This window comes from Pristis pectinata, chromosome 27 (genome assembly GCF_009764475.1).
Source record: "Pristis pectinata isolate sPriPec2 chromosome 27, sPriPec2.1.pri, whole genome shotgun sequence".
Taxonomy (NCBI): domain Eukaryota; kingdom Metazoa; phylum Chordata; class Chondrichthyes; order Rhinopristiformes; family Pristidae; genus Pristis; species Pristis pectinata.
The window spans coordinates 5,206,375-5,229,853 of record NC_067431.1 but is presented as its reverse complement, the minus strand read 5'-3'; the positions used below and the strand labels follow the sequence as shown (position 1 = coordinate 5,229,853).

Below are 23,479 nucleotides of genomic sequence, written 5' to 3'. Positions count from 1 at the left end.
AAGTGTGCCTCAAGTACATTGCAGAGGCTCTGAGAAGATTGGTTTGCCTGAGACGTATTCTATGGGCTCTCTATATTGGCAGATGGATAATGGTCACATTGTCATGACTCTGTGTGAGGTATGGTGATCCTCAGATGTATTTGAGAGACTCTGTGTGAATGGATGCTCTTGGGAGCCCATGAAAATTCTTCGGATACTCTCCAGGTATAAATGAGACTGGATCACATCATCCTGACTCTACTTGAACAGACTGCGTTACACTGGGTATAAACCATGTGTTTGACAGTTGTCTCTGGGACACATTGTGAGGATTACAGGGTGTGGATCAGATTGTATGGTCTCTGTTTGGATAATGTTTCCTAAGATATATTTTTGTATCTCTACACATAAAAGTGGGCCTGAGATATTGGTAGGAGCTTATGTGTCTAGGTGGTCCTCAGACATATTCAAGGTAACTTGCATGAACATATGGGTCTGGGATACTTTCTAGAGATCTGTTGATGTCACGTGTGTGCAGGCACTAAGTTCACATGTAGTTATTTATACTTTCTAAACATCTGTTCAGTTCTTTTATTTTCTCAGAAACACCTGATATTCAGCTGTGAGGTTAATTTGTTTGGATACCATGGAGGTTTTCCACAGATTACAGACTTTCAATGCTGTTCCGCTATCACTGGTTTATTTTCAATGTCAGCACCAGCTGTAGATTCATCAGGCAGACCGATAAGGTCCTAACTAGTAAACCAAACTAAATAACAAACCAGACTAACCAATTAACCAGCATGCAAACTATTGTTATGTCAGCCCAGGAGTTGTATGCTGAAAAACTGAAATAATAGCATAAAATACTGAACATAATCTGCAGACAAAAAGCATCTGTGGAGTGAGAAACAGTTAATGTTTCTGATCAATAATCTTACATCAGAATCTTTCTATAACCTGAAACATTAATTCTGTTTCACCCTCCACAGACGCTGCCTGACCTGCTGACTACTTCCAGTATTCTTTGTTTTTACTTCGGACTTACTCTCGGTGAGCTGACTCACACCACAGAAACAAAGGATCCCAGCTTAGCTCTTGTGCACCAAATGTCCTTTGCAATTTGCACAGTTGTTACCTACTAAAAAAGGTTTACCTTACGGGTTGTGTATGAAAGCAAAGACATTTTCTGTTAAGTAATATATTTGGGTTACTAATCATTTTACACTATGTACAGAAGTTCTCTTGAACATTTATTGCACTTCTCACTGTTATTTCCAACACTTGATAACCTAAGAGCATCACACCATTTTGTTCTGTATTGTCATCTACTACATTCAGTAGTTACTGTCCTTTATTGAACTCTTGACCCATATACTACTGGATAGATTTGCATGTCGTTTAAGTGATGAAAAGATCTGGTCCAAATTGTTAAGCACATTTGACCCGGCGTAGAAGAGTGTAATGAAGTTGGAAGTAGAAGTGAAAAGTGCCAAGGAATTTCAGCCATCACCGGACACAAATGTGGCAGCAGCTTACAGTGATAAGACAGCAGTGAAAGCTCCATTCTTTAAACAAGATCAGCGCAATGTGGGTACAAGTGGTGCATTTTCTTGCCATTGACAATAACTCCCTGCAGCCTGCTCCTTAATGAATTGACGTGTTATAAATATCAGAGAAAGGGACATATTGCGACTACCTGTAAAGAGACCCAGAAAATCCAGTCACAGCAGAGCTTCGAATGAAACCTCTTCACTGACAGCAAAGGTGTCCACAAGAAAACGCAGAGAGGGAGTCTGCACAGCATTGAAATTGATTCAGACAGAGGAGAACTGGATATGTGGCATCTACACCACTGGTGAAAGTGTCAGGAAGTAATAAGATCTCATCAAAATCCAGCTCAATGGTCAGTCAGTAGAAATAAGCAGAGGTACAATAGGAAAACGTCAAGGAATTCAATGCATCACAAGGCACAAATGAAATGGAAACTTATAATGCAAATCTTAATACAGATAAATGACCAGTTGGTAGAAATGAATATAATACAACAATAGATTATATTCAAATATCTACAGTAAGAAATTCAACCATCTACCTTTGAAGAAAGCACTGCCAGTCTCACAACATTCTCTCGTGAAGTAGAATCAGAATCAGGTTTATTATCACCGACATGTCGTGAAATGTGTTGTTTTGCGGCAGCAGTACAGTGCAAGACATAAAGACATAAAAATTACTATAAGTTACAAAAATAAATAAATAGTGCAAAAAAGGAATGATGGGTTCATGGACTGCTCAGAAATCTGATGGCGGAGGGGAAGAAGATGTTCCTGAAACACTGAGTGTGGGTTTTCAGGCTCCTGTACCTCCTCCCCAACGGTAGTAACATGAAGATACTGGGTCAAGCACAACTTACCATGCTTCATTATGGCCAACGCCAATAGTTGTATCTGCCTACAGAGTGAACAACATTACTAGGTAAGAGTGGGCTAGAGATCTGTCATCAGATGTGTTTGCTGTTCACACAGATGCTACTACATAAAGATTCTGATGCAGCCTGTGATAACACAGTCTTTATCTTTAAACTAGTGGATGATCTCTTACAGAGAGAACACAAAAAAAGAGCCTTCCAAAACAACTAAATCAGCATGGTCAAAGGATGGACTAATTTAGGTGTATGTTTAAAGGTAGATCTGCACTGAGGTGGTTAAATACAATAGCCTTCCCCAATGCCAGGGTGTAGCGGTTAGCGTAACGCTTTTACAGCGCCAGCGACCCGAGTTCGATTCCGGCCACTGTCTGTAAGGAGTTAGTACGTTCTCCCCGTGTCTGCGTGAGTTTCCTCTGGGTGCTCCGGTTTCCTCCCATATTCCAAAGGCATACAGGTTAGGAAGTTGTGGGCATGCTATGTTGGCACCAGAAGCGTGGCGACTCTTGCGGGCTGCCCCCAGAACACCCTACACAAAACGATGCATTTCGCTGTGTGTTTCAATGTACATGTGACGAATAAAGAAAGATTAAATCTTATTATTAGATGGATTTCATTTATGCTCAGAACCTACCATTGTTATAAATATGGTTACTAGCTGAAGTTTCATTGACTGGCCCTGCGTTGGCAAACTTCCATTACATAAGCTGAACCCTGCATAGTAACAGCCACCTCAGTGGTCGGTCACTGAAGATCCAATGATGCATGTCTTCTGGTGACCTGACCAGGTCACTCTTCCCAACTACAGCCCTTGTCTCAGCAGTCAACCAGGCAACATCAGCTGGTGACTGTCCAGGTCACCCCTACCTGGCTGCTGACAGTTATCAGCTAGCTCGCCAGATTCCTTTTTGATCTCCAATGAAGGATCATGCCACCCACCTCCTTTTGCCTTCAATATACAGGAATTCAACCCAAGCTCATTTCATGTCAGTTTGGTATCTCATTGAACAACCCACAGGTAATGAGCAGGATTCTAATCTGAGGATGGATCTCAGTATTCATTCCAATGTCCCCTCGTGAGGAGTCATCCCCTGTTTGGGGTTTTCCCCCTTACCTTGTTTATTATTTTGCATTATGGTGTATTAATGCTTTTGTGATTGGTTACTCCATCCACCAGCTCTACCAAGTGTTCTGGTTAGAACAGAATATCACACCACTCTGTATGATGTAATTGCTCTTTTAACCCCTTGGCTGCCACTACATGTATCTGTGTGAGTTAGTCGAGTCATGAGCTATGCCACACAGTAATAGGCCCTTCGGTCAAGCATCCATGTTGACCAAGTTGCCGAACTGAGCTAATCCCATTTGCCTGCATTTGGCCCATATCCCTCTAAATATTTCCTACCCATGCACCTGTCCAAATGTCTTTTAAATGTTGTAATCGTACCTGCCTCTACTGCTTCCTCTGGCAGTTCATTCCATGTACCCACCACCCTCTGTTTGAAAGAGTTGTCCCTCAGGCAACTATACATCTAAAGAAATACAACAAAATAGAACGTCTGTGTGTCCCGTGCTTAGCTCAGTAATGAAACAACACAGAAGTCTGAAATTTTGCGTGTGAGTTAGGTTTAGCATGAGAATATGTACCACATTAAAACCCTCATAGGAAGCCCTCCATAGCCCAAAGGAGGCTTAATTTTAATTTTCTCCATTGAAAATTGATGAGATTTGTTTCAGATCAATCTTTGAGGGACATTGTTGAGATTTTCTTTTGAGTTGGTTTTTTGAAATCGGGTTTATTTGTCTCAATTCAAAATTATTTCCATTATCACCCTACTGGCGATATGGAATATTGCAGAGCATCGTAAGAGCAATGTGTGTGTCCCACACATACCTCAGTAACAAAACAACCTAGAAATCTGAGATTTGTCCCATAAGTAAGGGTACGCACTACACTCAATTTTTCTAAACCCCCATAGGAGGTCCTCTGTAGCCCAAAGAAGACCTAGTTTTAATTTTCCCCATTGAAACGATGAGATTTTTTCCAGATCTATTGTCGAGGTACTAAATACTTGGGTGGACTTGACCTCAGAGCTTTTCACAAGATCACAAGATAAGGGAGCAGAAGCAGGCCATTCGGCCCATCGAGTCTGCTCCAAGGAAAAGGGAAAAAGAAATGGGGTGGGAAAAAAAGAGAGAGAAAAAAAAACTATTCTAATCCCATTTGCCAGCCTTATCCCCATATCCCTTGATACCCTGACTATTTAGATATCTGTCTATCTCCTCCTTGAACACCCCCACTGATCTGGCCTCCACTGCTGTGCGTGGCAAGGAGTTCCACAATTTCACCACCCTCTGGGTAAAGAAACTTCTCCTCATCTCTGTCTTGAAACTGTACCCTCTAATTCTAAGATTGTGCCCTCTGGTCCTGGACACGCCCACCAAGGGAAACAGCCTAGCCACATCTACTCTATCCTTACCTGTCAACATTTTAAATGTCGCTACGAGGTCCCCTCTCATCCTTCTGTACTCCAGCGAGTACAGTCCAAGAGCCGACAAACGCTCATCGTACTTAAGCCCTTTCATTCCTGGAATCATTCTCGTAAATCTCCTCTGAACCCTCTCCAACGTCAGCACATCCTTCCTAAGATGCGGGGCCCAAAACTGCGCACAGTATTCCAAATGAGGCCTCACTAGCGCCCCGTAGAGCCTCATCAACACTTCCTTACTTTTATACACTATACCTCTCGAGATGAATGCCAACATAGCATTCGCTTTCTTAACCACCGATCCAACCTGGTGGTTAACTTTTAAGGTATCTTGTATAAGTACCCCCAAGTCCCTTTGTACTACCGCACTATCAATCTTCTCTCCTTCTAGATAATAATCTACCCGCTTATTTCTACTTCCAAAGTGTACAACTGCACATTTCTCAACATTGAATCTCATCTGCCATTTTCTTGCCCATTCTCCTAAACTGTCTAGGTCCCTCTGCATTCTTTCTATTTCCTCTATGCTCCCTACTCCTCCACTTATCTTGGTGTCATCCGCAAACTTAGCCACACAACCATTTATTCCATCATCCAAATCATTGATGTACAAGGTAAAAAGGAGAGGCCCCAACACCGACCCTTGCGGCACACCACTAGTAACCGGTAACCAACCAGAACGAGATCCTTTTATTTCCACCCTTTGCTTCCTGCCAACCAGCCAATTCTCCACCCATTTTGCTACCCTGCCCATAATTCCATGACCTCTCATCTTATTAATCAGTCTCTTGTGAGGCACCTTATCAAAGGCCTTTTGAAAGTCTAAATACACAACATCTACCGCCTCTCCCTTATCCACCCTACCTGTGATTTCTTCAAAAAACTCCAATAGGTTGGTCAGACAGGACCTCCCCTTCACAAAACCATGTTGACTAGGTCCTATCTTGCCTTGCGCCTCTAGGTATTCGGTAACCTCCTCCTTGAGGATAGACTCCAATAATTTTCCCACCACTGACGTCAGACTAATAGGTCTGTAATTGCCTTTGTGCTGCCTCCCACCTTTCTTATATAACGGAACTACATTCGCTACCCTCCAGTCCTCCGGAACCATGCCAGAATCTATCGATTCCTGAAAAATAATCGCCAACGCCTCCGCTATCTCCACAGCCACCTCCTTCAGAACCCGGGGATGCACCTCATCCGGTCCGGGAGACTTATCAGCCTTAAGCCCCTTTAGTTTTCCAAGCACCTTCTCCCTATTAATCTCAATTGAACTCAGCTCCAATTCGTGAGACTCCTGACTAATGGGCACATTGCTTATGTCCTCCACGGTGAAGACCGATGCAAAATATTCATTCAATTCCCTTGCCATCTCACTATCATCCATTATAATACCTCCTGCACCGTTATCAATTGGTCCTATGTCAACCCGTGTCTCTCTTTTATTCCTTATGTATTTAAAAAAACTCTTAGAATCCTTCCGAATGTTGTCCGCCAGCTTCCTTTCGTAACTCATCTTTGCTTTCCTAATGACCTTCTTAGTTTCTCTCTGCAGATTTTTAAAATCGTTCCAATCTTCTGTTTTCCCACTAATTTTTGCTACTTTGTACGCCGCCCCTTTTGCTTTTATTTTATCCTTCACCTCCCTCGTTATCCACATCTGTGCCTTTTTTCCATTCAAAACCTTCTTTTTTCTTGGAATATATCTGTCCTGCATTGTCCTTATTTCCTGTAGAAATTTCTTCCATTTTTCCTCTGCCGTCCCTCCAGCTAACTTACTCCTCCAATCAATTTGGGCCAACTCATCTCTCATACCTTTGTAATTTCCCTTATTCCACTGAAATATCGATACACCAGTTATCAGCTTCTCCTTCTCAAACTTGAAACTAAACTCAATCATATTGTGATCACTTGTTCCCAGTGGTTCCTTTACCTTTAGTTCCCTAATCACCTCGGGTTCACTACACAGCACCCAATCCAAAACAGCCGATCCCCTGGTGGGCTCCTCAATAAGTTGCTCCAGAAAAACATCCCTTAGACATTCCACAAACTCACTCTCCTGAGTACTACCGCCTTGCTGCATTTCCCAGTCCACCTTCATGTTAAAATCCCCCATAATTATCTTCACATTGTCACTCTGACATGCTTTTTCTATCTCAATCTGCAACTTATGGTCCACTTCCTGACTGCTGTTCGGGGGCCTATATATGACTGCTATTATTGTTCTTTTACCCTTGCTATTTCTCAGCTCCACCCATAAGGATTCCACCTCCTCTGACCCAATGTCCTTCCTTTCTATTGATTTTATATCGCTACTAACCATCATGGCCACACCTCCCCCTCTGCCTACCCTCCTATCCTTCCTATATACTGTATACCCCTTGACATTCAGTTCCCAATCACATCCATCATGAAGCCACGACTCAGTGATTGCAACGATGTCATATTTATTAACCTGTAGTTGTGCCACTAGGTCATCTACTTTATTCCTGATGCTACGTGCATTTAAATATAGTATGTTTAGACTGGTATCTGCTATTGATTTTATTGTACCTCTATTGATCAGCAGATTATCCTGACTTTCTACCTGTCCATCCTTCTTACTATCTTCGCTACCTACTATCTTAGACATGTTCGTGTAGACCTCATCCCCTATCCTAACATTCGGTATCCGAACATCCTCATCCCCGATCCTAACATTCTGTATCCTAACATCCGGATTTGTTGTACTTCTATTATTCAGTAAATTATCCTGACTTATCACCTGCCTGTCATTCTTGCCATCCTCAATGGATTCGTTTCTATACACTTTCTCCCTCACCTTAGCATCTTGTAACCTAGCATCCTGGTTACCATCCCCCTGCCAGATCAGTTTAAACCCTCCCCTACAACTAAATTAAACATTCCCGCCAGGATATTGGACCCTTTGGAGTTTAGATGCAACCCATCCTTAGCAAATAGGTCTTGCCTCCCCCAAAAAAGGTCCCAGGTATCCAAGAATCTGAAGCCCTGCCCCTTGCACCAGTCACTCAGCCACGCATTTAACTGCCAGAGCTTTCTATTCTTCCTGTCATTGATACGCGACACGGGTAGTAGTCCTGAGATTACTACCCTTGAGGTCCTACTTTTCAACCTTCTCCCTAATGCCTTGTATTCCTCCTTCAGGACCTCTTCTCTTTTCCTACCTACATCATTGGTACCTACATGTACCAAGATTTCTGGCTGCTCACCCTCCCCCCTCAGAATATTCTCGACACGGTCTGTGATATCCCGTACCCTGGCACCAGGGAGGCAATATGCAGACAAGGTAATATCTTCAATCCGTCTCTCTGTGTCTCTCAGCAGCGGAATCTGCAAATTTGTAGACATGTCAAAATGAATATAGCCGTCGTCACAATGAAGGTAATGGATGGCATTGCCTGGGTTCTTTCGTGGCCCAGTGCGTCCGTCTATAGGGACTCAGATGATAGGCGAATAATAGGTTGACGCCGGGTGTTTGTGGATGTAAGCTTACTGAATTTTACACACATACACACATGTGGTTTAGGTCTACCTAAACCACAAAGAGAAGCTGGAAATTTGTGTACCGAGTTTCTGCTACCAATGCTTCACATGCATTTGTTAATTTTCCCATGTCGTCCTATCTCAAAGGGTACAGCCCAAAGTTCTCACACACTTTCTGAAGGCAGCCTTGAAAAGACACATCCAACCATGAATCATCATTTATCTAACTTCTTATTCACGTGTTGGTCAACTGGTGCCTGGCTGCCCAATTCGAGTCCAAAGGGACCAACTATTTCTGCTGACTCTAGGTTTGAATTGTGTTGACACAAAAAGTCTCTCAGCCCTTGGATTCAGATCAATTCAGTATTAAGCTGAGAAGCATGAACTACACTTTAGCTAGTTTTCTTTCCCTGCCTTCAATGCCAGGTTGATTGGCACATGCTGTGTGCCTGGAGCAGGATCTCTGTACACCAGCATTGACAGCGATAGTCGAGCAAAAGTTGCATCTTTAGGCTCAGGTTGAGTTCAGGTTGGCTGTGATTTGGTCAGGCTTTAACTCTTCCCAAAGCAGATCACTGCATACAATGCCACATTCTACTCCAGCAGAGCTGCTCATGCATCACAGACTTCAGACACTATTGGATTTATTACAGCCCAGTCTGGAGGAGTGAGCGGAAGGGAATATGGTTGAAATAAAAGCAAAATCACAATTACCATCTTAACAACTCATTGGGAAAAGGCAAAGTGAAGCAGCATGTGACAGTGAGAGCGTTTGGTCCAACAAACATATACAACAGGATGAAGTGGGATATTGGTGAGACAAGTCCACAGTTTTAAATGATATCCTATTTGAACTGGAAGAAACATCAGAAGTGCCCGAGATGACTAAACTGTTGCAGCGATGGACATATCAAAGTGCATTGAAATATCTGACAGCGATTTTGTTCCAGAAGTGGATAATAAGGTTCAACTAGTGAGGAAGAGACTTGTCCATTTCAAGTTGAGTCATGTTGTCACATTCTCCAGATTGAGAAAGGACTAGAATTCCCAAAATCCCAAACACATTCTCCCATAAATATTCTCCTTTAAGAACATAAGAATGTAAGAGATATAAGGAACAGCAGGTCATTCAACCCCTTATGTCCACTCCACATTCTAGAACATCATGGGTGATCTTTGATCTCAGTGCCACTCTCTCGCACTAACCCCACATCCCTTAATTGCCTTGATCCAGGGCATGCCACCTTCTCGCAGCTCCCATTGGGCAAGACGTACAGGAGCCTGAAGTCCCCACACCACCAGGTTCAGGAACGGCTACTTCCCTTCAACCATTCAGTTCTTGAACCAACCGGCACAACCCCAATCACTACCTCAGTATAGTAACACTATGACCACTTTGGACTACAATGGATTTTGGAGTTTTTTTGTTCTGATTGTGTTCTTTCTCGTATAATTTTTGTTTGTGTTTAATTTATGTTTTTTATTTGAATGATGTGTCTCTAATGCTTTGTGTCTGTGATGCTGCTGCAAGTAAGTTTTTCATTGCACCTGGAGATACTGGTACTTGTGCACGTGATAATAAACTCGACTTTGACATGATTGAAAATCTAAAAATCTACCAGTCTCATACCACACAGAGACTGAGCCTCCGCAGTCCTTTTGGGCCGAGAGTATCAACGATTCACAGCTCTCTGGATTAAGATTTTTTTTCTCATCTCCATCCAGATTGGCTGACCGCTAGGTACCCTTGCCGTGGGAAACATCATCCCTGCACCTATCATGTCAAACCCTGTAAGAATTTTATATATTCTATGAGATTACCTCTCATTCTTCCAAACTCGAGAGAATCTCCTTAAGTTCACCTCTTGTGAAAAGCCCACCATCCTGGTATCAATCTGATAAACATTTGCTGCACTTCCTCAACGTTGTTGCAATGAAGGCCAGTGCACCATCCCCCTTCCCAACTGCTTTCTGAACCTTCGTGTTATCTCAGTGCTCTGTGTGCAAGGACACCCAGCTCGCCCTGAACAACTTACACCTTCAAAATCTCACTAATAAGAAACAACACTCTGCCTTGCTATTTTTTGGACCAGACTGGATCACCACATGGTTTTTTTCCACCTTTTATTCCAGTTGCCGTGTCATTGCCCATTGATTTGACCCTCATATATCCCCGGGACCCAATCTACATCCTCCTCACAACCTGTGTGGCCATCCAGTTTGCTCTCATGAGCAATTTGTATATTTTACATTTGGTTCCCTTATCAAAATCATCAATATAACTATGAACTGCTGGAACCCCAGCACCAGTTCCTACAGCAGCCCTCTCGTCATCGTCTCCCAGCTCAGAAAATGACCTGTTCATCCCGACACTCTGACTTATGTCCGTTAACCAAACCACAAAACTCACAAATATGTTACCTGCGCTGTTGTAGCTCTAATTTTTGTCAATAACCTCTTGGGGTAGCACCTTATCAAAAGTCTGAAAGTCCAATTACACCACATCAGCTGATTCCCCCTGAAGGAATCTGCTGATCACAATGTAAACAAACTCCAACAGATTTATCACAACAATTTTCTTATTGTGAGTCCAGACAATGACCCTAGACATGTCAATAAGACTTTAGAACACAGAACATAGAACATTACAGCACAGTACAGGCCCTTCAGCCCACAATGTTGTGCCGACATTTTATCCTGCTCTAAGATTTATCTAACCCTTCCATCCCACATAGCCCCCCATTTCTCTATCATTCATGTGTCTAAGAGTCTCTTAAATGTCCCTAATGTATCTGCCATTGTCGCCCTGGGAAAAAATCTCTGACTGTCCAGGAAAAGTCTCTGACTGTCCAAAAAAAATCTCTGACTGTCCAGGAAAAGTCTCTGACTGTCCATGCACTTTCTCCCCCTAAGTTCCCTCTCCCAGGCTTGAGGTCTTTGTCCTCAGTCACCCTTTACCGTACTTGACCAACAGCTGTGCTGCCACACCAAAGTCATGTCTGCCTTCTCTGGGTATTATGTAGCAGGGGGAGGTAGGTCGAAGAACTTTGCTTTGTGGATATTGAGTGCAAGGTCCATCCTCTCATAAGCTTCAGTGAATGAGCTGACGATGGCTTGGAGCTCGGCCTCTGAGTGCTGCATACGCCTGTACCCTGGAGCTGGATTGCCAAGGTTGGAGTGACTTTGGTGCTGCAGTGGAAGTACCGGGGCTTGAACAGTTCCCCTGTAGGTTGGCTTTACACCAGCGGGAAGTGTATTGGAAGTGAGGTGCAGCACTGCAGAAAGAAAGATTGAAAAATCTGTTGGGTGTTGGCACAGCCTTGCTTGACTTTGGTCTGGAATTGGATCCATCATGGACCGGTTGGTTACGACCGAGGCTTTCCTGGTATCAAAAGCAAAGGTCAGATGGGCACAAATTTCTGCAGGCAGCCAAAATTGAGGATGTTCCACAATCCTTCCTGGTTAATGTGAACAAAGGCTTTAGTAATACTGACAGAAGCCAACTGTTGGGCTGGTGCATCACCGTGCATTCCTGTTTTGGATTCTGCACCACGTTCACATCTGCTGTGCCTCCACATGGATGGAATCCACACTGTCATTCAGGGACCAGCCCTTCGGCCGCTGGTAGGAGGCAGTTGGTGAGGTTCCTGGTGTGGCAGAGAGAGCCCACTGCAGTCACCACAGTCAGACATCTCCTCCTCTGAGATGGTATCTCTGAGGTGCCCTACCAAATGTGGGAGATGCATCTGAAGAATGGTGACTGAATTACCTCACCACTAAATTTTAGAACTTCAGCAGGGACACTGTCAGCTCCAGAGACCTAGATTTTTTAGCTGGTGGATGCCCTTTTTAACTTCTTATTGTTCAGGGGTGACAGAAAGTCCAGACCAGATATTTCACTGTGATTTGCTGTCAAAGGCATGCACTTCAAAGACAGATTCATGATTGAGGAGGGTTTTGATGTTCCTTCAAGCGTCCTCGTAGTCTCTCACTTGGATTGGCATGAAGTCTCGTGTTTGCCTCTTCAGGCAAAACAGGATGTTGGTTTTGACGAACCACGCTGCACGCATTTCATCAGCAAGGGGGCCCCACTGGAGTTGGTCTTTCCCTCCTTCTTCCTTGACCATCACACCTCCCTGAATTTCCCCCTCCCCCCCCAACCATCCCTGAAGCCCCACCCTTCCAACCCTTATACCTCCTCTCTCTGTGAGCCCACACCCCTCCCTCCACTCTGGTACTGGCTCCAGCTCCAGTTCCAGCCCCACCTCCTGCCCCATGTCCCACTCCCGGACTCCGGGTGCTCGGCCCTTTACTGGACGCCGGGTTAAGGCAGAAGCAGGTGTCGTCCAATCAGGCAGGCTGAGGCAGCAAGAAGTCCCCAGAGCTGAATGAACAAGCTGAAGAACAAGTGCAGAGCCATGACGCCGGTGACCTGGGGCTGCTACATCCAAATTATTTTTGTAGACATAATCCCAGCACACTGTATCTCTCAGACTAATGTTCTCCTGTCAGTACAGGTGTAACACCAAGACTCCTTCCCAGTCTTATCTCTTCCTTTATCATTAAATATTAATGTTTGTTTCAGCTACTTTCTCCTTCTCAGGAACCTTATCTAAGTCTAATAAATTTACAGAAATGAAAATGTTGACACTGCCAACTAGATTTATTACTTCTTCAGAGCATGACACAGGGGCTTGTGTGAAATATATACAAGCCTGGTGTTTCTGGGTTAAATGTGATTGGTCAGCACTGTGCACTTATACACGTCGCCAAAGGATTGGAGCCCATTCTCGGGACATCCCAGAGTCATCAGAATAATGCGTCTCGTGATCCTTTCCCTGCTCCTGGTTTCAGCTACTGCAAACAACATCAACGTCAGTAAGTGTCCACTCTTCTACTCGAAGTTATGAAAGTCGGCGTTGATTCTTGTTCTTTTCTAGTTTGTGTGAGAGATGAGTTCTCCCTTTTCTGGCTTCACTGAGGAGCACAGGTAGTGAGGAGAGCAAGGTGATGCTTAAAGGCAGCTGATCACACAGTGAGTGTGATATACTCTGTAATATTTAATCAGATGGGTAAAATAGAATGGAATGGAATAAGGTTTATTATGACTGTCTTAAATGACGTGAAATGTTTTGTGGCAGCAGTACAATGCAAAAAAAACAACAAATTTCATGTTATTTAAGACAGTGATAATAAACCTTATTCTATTTCATTCTAATCTACCCATCTGATTAAATATTACGGAGTATATCACACTCACTGTGTGATCGGCTGTCTTTAACCATCACTTTGCTCTCCTAACTAGAGAATGGGCACGAGAAAGGAAATGGAAAACAACAGCCAGAACATGAGAGAGAAGGAGATCTGAGGAGCACATTTTCATACAATCTGGAACGAGCTGCCAGAGGCGGTGGCAGAGACAGATACAACATTTAAGTAGTACCGTAGTGGGCCGTATCTCAAATAACGATGAGTTGGAGTACAGGAAGGAGATAGAGAGCTTAGTAACATGGTGTCATAACAACAACCTTTCCCTCAATGTCAGCAAAACAAAAGAGCTGGACATTGACTTCGGGACAGGGGGCGGTGTACATGCACCTGTCTACATCAATGGTGCTGAGGTCGAGAGCGTTGAGAGCTTCAAGTTCCTATGAGTGAACATCACCAACCAAGAAAGCTCACCAGCACCTCATCTTCCTCAGGAGGCTAAAGAAATTTGGCGTGTCCCCTTTGACACTAACAAACTTTTATCGATGCACCATAGAAAGCATCCTATCTGGATGCATCACGGCTTGGTATGGCAACTCCTCTGCCCGGGACCGCAAGAAACTGCAGAGAGTTGTGGACACAGCACAGCAGCACATCACGGAAACCAACCTCCCCTTCATGGACTCTGTCTATACCTCTCGCTACGTCGGTGAAGCAGCCAGCATAATCAAAGACCCCACCCATCTGGATCATTCTGTCTTCTCCCCTCTCCCATCAAGCAGAAGATACAGGAGCCTAAGGGCACATACCACCAGGCTCAAGGACAGCTTCTATCCCACTGTGATAAGACTATTGAACAGTTCCCTTATACAGTGAGACGGAATCTTGACCTCACAATCTACCTTGTTATGACCTTGCACCTTATTGTCTACCTGCACTGCACTTCCCTGTGGCTGTGACACATTACTCTGTATTCTGTTGTTGTTTTTACCCTGTACTACCTCAATGCACTGTGTAATGAATTGATCTATACGAACGGCATGCAAGACAAGTTTTTCACTGTATCTTGGTACAAGTGACAATAATAAACCAATACCAATAAAGAGCATTTGGTTGGCTACTTGGACAGGAAAGGAGTAGAGGGATACAGACCTAATGTGGGCAAATGAGATTAGTCTGGACAGGCATCACAGTTGGCATGGATGGGTTGGGCTGAAGGACCGATTTCTACATTGTACAACTCTACATCTCTATGAACGTTAGAGTCCTGGAACAATGGGTCACAACAGAGGGGCAGTACTGAGTTAGGCAAGGGAAGGAATTGGCTTTGACACAAGCTGAAAGGAAGGATTTCAATGAGAATTTTTGTGGATAAGTTGGAGACGTAAAAGAATTTGATAAAGGTGGACAAGGTTAAGACCAGTTTGAGATCCAGATTCAAACTCTGAGGCAAGCAACAAAGAGAGTTCTCCTTTATGCAGACACGGCTATTGATCTGAGATTCAGTTCCTGTGAAAGTGGCAGAAATGGAGGCCTTCCCAGGGAATGAGATAAGGACACCGAGTACTTTCCAATTCTCTTTTTAAGGCCCTGTTTGCACCACCCTTTCCTGGCAGTGAGTTTCAGAGCATGGCCACTTTCTGCTGAAAAAAAAACATGATTTTCTATGTTTCTTGTCTCTCATTTTGAATCTGTGTTCTCTGCACCTCAAATAATCTGCTTGTTGGAAGTAAAAGAATGAGCTTTAATGAGGGGAGACTAGAAAGATAGTCTTACAGCTGACTGGGAGAACTGGAGAGATGGTCTTGGATGAGAACTAAAGGGATGGGTTACCAATTCAATACAGCACATGGTAAAGCACACCAGACAATGACTCTGCCTAACAATTATACTTCTTTATTAATCGAGATTAGTTCAAACAACTCAGAGATCCACTGCGTAGTTTCAAAAGATTAATTAACTCTTTAGTTTCACCACTCTTTTAGTTACTTTCACAGCTTCCAAAACTCACAACTTGTAGTCAGATATAACCCGCTCTTGATGAATCTGGCCAGGGTTCAATCTTAGCAAGTCCTTCTCTGACTCCCTGACTCTGTCTTCTTCTGCAGTTGTTAGTCTCTGGAGTTATTGTTGCTGCTAAAGCATATTTTAAAACATTTCTTTGCATACCTCCTAACCATTGCTTAGTCTTTATTGCCTTTAAACATCCATAATTCCAATCCTTACCTGTACGAGCATGTGGTTCCTTAAATTCTTAAAATTGCTGCTGGTTTCATCCTACAATTATCTGAACCATTTGGTTCCTAAATTTCCAGAGTGTTTATATGAGATTTGTAATCAGTCAAACGTCCTTTTCCACAGGATGTCAGGTCCCAGACACCCCCATCTGCTAGTTCTGTCTTCCAGATAGTTCACAGTGGGATGTTTACAATGGGATAGTCCACAGGGCTGTAAGGCTGTCTCAGCAATGTTCTCAACTGGAAGTGACCAGCCATCGATTACATGACCTTCCTTCACTCTGCCCCTCTGTGCTGTGGTTTCCAACATCTCTTCAGAGAGTATCCTCCCAAAGCATGATGGGATACTTGACATTGCTCTGGCTGCTACAGAGGTAGTTAGGGGAATAGATGGAGGCTTTTTGCTTAGAGTTAAAGGACTGGAGAGATGGAGTTTGATGAGAGTTGGAATCTGCATGGTTGGGCCTGATGTTAATTTGGAGACCACAAAAGTGGCCTTGGATGAAAGTTAGGGGACCAGGTATGAGGTCTTCAATGACAGCTCACAGAATCACAGAAAGGTACAGCAAGGAAGGAGGCGATTCCGCCCATCAAATTCATGCCAGCTCTGTGCTAGAGTAATCCAGCTGGTCCCACTCTGTCCCCCTCTCCCCACAGCCCTGTACTTTATTCATTTCAAGTTCTAATCCAGTTCCCTCATGAATGCCATGATTGACTCTGGCCCCACTAATTCCCTGGCAATGCATTTTGGTCCTAACCACATGATGCATAATGAAGTTTTTCTTGTTATAACTTCTGGCTCTTTGGCAATCGCCTGCATTCTATACCCACTTGGCCTTTCCATTAATCTACTCTCTAAACCTTTCATGGTTTTAAATACCTCTATCGGATCCCCTCGCAGCCTGCTCTGCCCCAAGGAGAAAGAAAGCTCCTCATCCCTGGAATTAACCACTTCCGTTCCCTCTCCGAGGCCATTACACCTGTCCTCAAAAGTGAGACGAGTGCCCGTGTTGTAGCTGCACCACGGCTTCAGAAAGTTTCTCTTGATTTCCTTGTCCCACACCTCTATTTATAAAACTTCACATTTGCTTAACCCCTCGGTCAACTTGCCCTGCTGCTTCATGTGATTTAAGCAGGCACACCTCTTGATTTGTTTGTTTCTGTACTTCTTTGAGAACAGGGCCCTCTGGTCTAAATTGCCTGTCTTGTTCCTCCTCCTGAAGTCTCACAGGCCATAGTTCCGCTCATTCTACTGGTCTGCCCATGTCCTCCAGAAGTCTATTACCACCCTCCCTACGTGCCACCATATCTTGTCGGGGGACAGTGGGGGGGGGGGGTGGGTGGTGATGAGAGTTATATAAATGAATGAAAGCTAAAGCTCAAAGGATAATATAGATTAGAAGGAGGAGACTTGAGCAATGAGCCTTGACGTACTTAATAGAAATGCAAGAATAGTCTTTACTGAAAGATAAGAGACCAGAGGGATGGACTTTGATGACAGAAACAAGGGACTGCAGATGCTGGAATCTAGATGAAAAACACGATGATGCTGGAGGAACTCAGCAGGCCAGGCAGCATCCGCGGAGAAAAGCAGGCGGTCAACGTTTGGGGTCAGGACCCTTCTTCAGGACTGAAGATAGGAAAAAGGGAAGCCCAATATATAGGAGGGAAAAGCAGAGCAGTGATAGGTGGACAAAAGAGGGGAAGTAGGGTGGGCACAGGGTGGTGATAGGTAGATGCAGGTAAGAGACAGTGATTGGCAGGCGTGGGGGAGGAGGGGAGAGCAGATCCACCGGGGGATGGGTCAAAGGTAAGGAGAGAGGAAAAAAGAAAAAAGGGGGAGGGTAGAAAAAAAGGGAGATAGGCTGGGAAAGGGGAGAAGAGAAGAAGCCTGGTTGGAGGGGGTGTGGGGAAGGGGTGTGGGGATTACTTAAAGCGGGAGAACTCAATGTTCATGCTGCTAGGCTGCAAGGTTCCAAGGTGGAAAATGAGGTGCTGTTCCTCCAGTTTGCGCTTGGAATTCTCCTGGCAGTGGAGGAGGCCGAGGACTGACAGATCAGTGGTAGTGTGGGAGGGGGAGTTGAAGTGACTGGCAACGGGGAGATGCAGATCGCGGTTACGGACAGAGTGCCGGTGCTCTGCAAAATCGTCACCTATTCTGTGTTTGATCTCACCAGTGTAGACTTTGATGAGAGTTTGGGGTCTACTGGAACAGGTGACAGTGGGGGAATGGGACAAATGATGGTTGTGCACAAGAGTTGGGATCTACAGAGGTGGATTTTGAGGAGAATTAGGAGCTTAGCAAGATGGTCTTTGAAGAGACTCAGATGACTAGAGGAATGCACTTTGACAAGAGTTAGGGGACTGGAGGGATGGCTTTGGTGAGAATTAGGGAACCAGATAAGTTGCTTTTGATGAGAGTCAGTGGATTGGACAGATGTGCTTTAATGGGGCCTAGGAAACAAGAGGAATAGGCTTTGCAAATAACTATGGAGCTGTAGAGATGAGCTTTCATTTGTACTGGGCACGGGAAGGATGGTCTTTGATGAAAATAAGGGACGCAAAGAGTTTTGATGAAAGAGGTAAGAGAGGTGGATTTTAATGAGAAGGAGGAAAATGGCCAATTATAGCATGAGAGTTTTGGGCACAGTAGAAGAAACTGGTATTTAGAAACTGGATAAGGGAATTTAAATTTAGGTAATACAGCACTAAAACCAAGTCTGGTCACTAAAACGATTGTGAAATTTGGACATCCTTGCTTTATTCTGTTTGCTCTTCTTTAAGAGTGTGAAAGACCATTTTGTTTTGTGTGTGTGTGTGTGTGTGTATGGATATGTGTGTGTGGATATGTGTATGGATATGTGTGTATGGATATATGTGTGTGGATATATGTGTGTGTGGATATGTGTGTGTGGATATAGCGTGTGTGTGTGTGTGTGTGTGTGTGTGTGTGTGTGTGTGGATATGTGTGTGTGTGGATATGTGTGTGTGTGGATATGGATATGTGTGTGGATATGTGTGTGAATGGATGTGTGTGTGGATATAGTATGTGTGTGTGTGGATGTGTGGATGTGTGTGTGTGTGTGTGTGTGTGTGTGTGTGTGTGTGTGTGTGTGTGTGTGTGGATATGGGCAGGCACGGTAGTGTAGCGGTTAGCATAACGTTATTACAGCGCCAGCGACCCGGGTTCAATTCCGGCCACTGTCCGTAAGGAGTTTGTACATTCTTCTAGTGACTGCATGGGTTTCCTCCGGGTGCTCCGGTTTCCTCCCACATTCCAAAGTTGTACGGGTTAGGAAGCTGTGGGCATGCTATGTTGGTGCCGGAAGCGTGGCGACACTAGTGGGCTGCCCCCAGAACACTCTACGCAAAAGGTGCATTTCACTGTGTGTTTCGATGTACATGTGACTAATAAAGAAATCTTATCCTATGTTGTGTGTGTGTGTGTGTGTGTGTGTGTGTGTGTGTGTGTGTGTGTGTGTGTGTGTGTGTGTGTGTGAGATAGTCGCCATCACTTGGTGGACCTGCAGCAGCAACTAGCAACAACAAACTCCTGGTGACCCACTGGAGGTGTGTCGGTGATTTTAAAGACATCCCTTTCTGGAGGAGAGAGAGAACAAGAGTGAGGGGAATTTAACAGAGGGTAGGGGGATATCGGCACATGGAAAGACCCATTCGTGATGTTTCCCCATGGCTGCAGATGTTCTCAAGCCTCCAAGATCAGTGTCAGATATCAGATCACAGAATGTGAGCTGCAATAAGCAGTTCACACACCCTTTGATGTTTAGAGGCCACCTGATACATTCCAAAAATAGAAGTGACCCATAAAATGACATCACTTTTACATATTAAAATGATGTCCTGGATTGTCACTTTAATTCATACATAATTCACTACTGTTGATGTGAGATACTCCTCTATCTATTCTGAGTTATTTATGAAGGTTGTAAGTCTGATCCAATTTCCATTGTGAAATATCTAAAAAAGACCCACACAGATTGGTGATGGAAACGGTGAGCAAATTATGACTGTGTTTTGTCCCCTGCATTCAGTTAGCTCACAACAGGAAGTCCCCTGTCCAATTACCCAGTGGGTGGGACTTCAACAAGAAATGGGTGAAAAGGCTTCAAAATGGGCCAAAATGTAGGATTTAAACACAACAAGTAGGTGCATATGGGTTCAGTTTCAAGGCATAATTGATTTTCGTTGATGCAAATGGCTCCATATTATTACTAAAAATTTGCTTTGCCTAGTCTGTTTGAAGATTAGTCCCCCACGATTATTGTACAACCCTTGTTACATGCACTCTGATTTCCTAATGTACACAATGCCTTATATTATTACTATTGACAAGTGCTGCCAATGTTCCTGACCTTGATGTTTCACATAAACAATTGGATAAGCTAGAGCTGTTTTCTTCAGAACAGAGGTGGTTGGGAGAAGACATCATTTTATCATCCGAGAGGTGGTCAGGGTGTGGGACTCATTGTGCCAAAGGGTGATCCAAGCAGAAGTACTTGGATATGCATTTGAAGAGCTGTGATCTAAGGGCTAGACAACGAGAGCAAGAAGTAAGACTCAGACTGGATAACTTTTTTACAATCAGCATAGATACAATGTGCCAAATGGCCTCAGGTAAATTTTCTATCATCACTGTTTATAGATATTGCAGAATAATAAACTGTGGGGCAAAATGTCACAGGGGAAACAGGTAGTGGAATGAAATGGCCTTAAGGAGTGGACCTTAAAGGCGGCAGGACAGGTCAATAAGGTGGTTAGAAAGAGACACAGGATGCTGTTAGGCCGAGGTCCAGGATACAAGAGCAGGGAAGTTATGCCGGAACTATGTACAACTCTATCTAAACCACAGCTTAAGTTTTGTGTTCAGTCTGGTCACTACATGGCAGGGCTTTATGAAGATGTTGCCAGAACAGAAAAATTGTAGGTAGGAAAAAAAAACTGTATAAGCTAGGATTGTTTTCTGTGGAAGAGAGGAGGTTGAGGAGAGGCTTGAGATGTGAAAAATTACGAGGGGCACAGGTGGAGTAAATAGGAAGGAGTATTTCCTTTAGTCCAGGGATCAAAAACAGGTGCATGAAATATGAAATAGAGCTTCTAAAGATATATAAAAAACAGTCAGATTAGCAAAAATTAATATGGGTCATTTACAGACATGGACAGGAAGAATTATATATTGAGAATGAAGAAAGTAAGTGTACATCCGGGCGCCCGTACCCCCCCAGTAGACTGCATACAGTTCCTTCACTGTGTGTCAGCCCCTTATCCATACACAAATAACCTATGGGGGTTGTTCCCAGACTCCCATCCATACACAAAGACCCCACAGTGTCTTTGCCATATGCCCCGGGTCTCCTGCCCTACACAGAACCACATGCTGTTTGGACACAGAGACCCCACAATGTTCCCTGGTGAATGGTGCTTATAACCCCACAGTGTGTCTCAGGCCTGGTGGATGTAGACGGACCCTAAGTTATGTTCTGGGTTCCACAACCAGAGACAGACCATAAAGTAAAATGCCCCCAGACCCTTTCTGTACAGTGAACCCCACCATATGCCTCACACCCCCTGTTTATCCTCAAATCCTCTTCAATGTGCCCCAGAGCACCTGTTCATATACAGTCTCCATATATATTCCAGGCCTTCTGTTTTTCTGAAGAGGTTTCACCATGTACTTCAATCACCTCGTCGACACATAGAGACTCTACAAGGTGCCCCATGCCCCTTCTCCATACAGAGCCCCTACAATGTATGCCATTTCCCCACTGCAAACACACCATAGCCTCAGACATTCAGTTACAGGGGAACTACGATGAGATCCAGGCTCCCTTTATAAACACCCACATTCTGCAATGTTCCCCAGATACCTGGTCATACACAGTAACCCTCCAATATTCCCCACTCCCCCTGCCGATGCATGTATCCCCGACAATGTGTCTCAGGCCCCTGTTTATGAATAAAAATCTGGGATTAAGGAAGAATTAGTCCCAGTGACTTTAACCATGAAACTAGGTTCACGAATCTCCTTCCGTCCTTACCCTGTCTGGCTTACAGTTTACCCCAGTGTGATTCACTCTTAACTCCCTCTTCACATCAGAGCACTCAGGGTTTAACAGTAAACAGCTGCAGGTCCAACCATGTCTGCTTCCCATCAACAAATATATCTTTTAAATAGGGCTTCCTATCATATACAAAACCCCCACAATGTGCCCAGATCCTACACACATCCACAGTGGGTCAATTCAATGTGCCCTAAGGAACCACTACAATGTGAACCAGGAGCACTAGTCATCCCTATAATCTGTGATGGGTCTCCTTGTCCACACACAAAGTCACTCAATGTGCCACAGGTTCCCCATCCCAATACAGAATTCCCAGGACACCAGCCATTACAGAGACCGTGCTAGGTGACACATGCCTCAGCAGTCCACACAGGACACCTGGAATGTATGTTAGGCATACCTGACTGTTAGCAGACTGTCTGCAGTGCATTCCAGGAGCAATTGACACCCAGCTAGTCTGTCCAATCTGTCCCAGAGTCACTGGTCCGTGTGGAAAGTTATGACGATCGGTTCCATGCAAAGCACCCAAAATATATCCAAAGGCTATCGATCCATAGCCAGTGACACTATAAGGTACTACAGCACCACCAATTCATGTAGAATCCCTCAAGTACATCAAGCACAACCTGTCTTGGCACTATGACCACTTCAATCACTTTGCACGACAATGGACTTTTTTTGTTCTAATTATGTTCTTTCTTGTAAAAATTGTGTATATTTTACGTTTAATTTATGTTTTTCTTGTGAATTCTACCTATCTGATTCTACATGCCTGTGATGCCGCTGCAAATAGGTTTTTCATTACACCTGTACATACATGTACTTGGGCATATGGCGATGAATATGAATATGACTTTGACTTTGTCCATACACAGGATCCCTAAAATGTGTTTCTCACCCACCTGTTAATATATCGTGTCCCTCAAATCTGTCCCAGATACACCTGTCAATAGTGAATGCCTTCAAAGTACCCCAGCCTGGCATTCAATTGAGACTCTACAACATGTACCAGACCCAATTGTCTGTACACAGAGTGTACTTTTTGTATTTATTTGTCCATGAGACAACAAGCCCAGTGCTTATTCTTTGTCCTTACTGACCACTTAACTGAGTTGCTTGCTGGATGACTTCAGAAAGCAGTTAAGCACCCTCCACATTGTTGGGGGTCTGCATTCACACTTATGTGGATGGGAGTGTCTAATAGGTCACGTAGCTTACAGGGGAATACAGAGGGGGAAGTAATGTAGGCAAGTTTCTGAAAAATGCAAATAGAAATATAGTTGTGGATGCTTAGGTATTTCAACCACCGGAATGCTATTCTGATACCATGCCATTACAGCAGCAGGATTTCTGAAATGCATTCAAGAGAAGTTGTCTAACAATATGTAGCAAGTGCAACAAGAGAGGCACAGTACCAACCTTAGTTTTAGGATACAAACATGGGCAGGAGGAAAAGGTGACAGTAAAAGAACATATTGTGGGCAGTGAATAATGGAGAAGGACAAAGATAAAGTAAAAATTCTAACTTAAAGTGAGGCCAGTTTTACCGGACCAAAA

At 44.0% G+C, this 23,479-nt stretch overlaps 1 protein-coding gene across 1 annotated transcript in view; it reads left to right on the top strand.

Moving 5' to 3' along the window:
* Positions 1-23,479, top strand: part of tirap (toll-interleukin 1 receptor (TIR) domain containing adaptor protein) — a 311,479-nt gene that overhangs the window by 104,743 nt on the left and 183,257 nt on the right. The gene's annotated exons all lie outside the window — the stretch shown is intronic.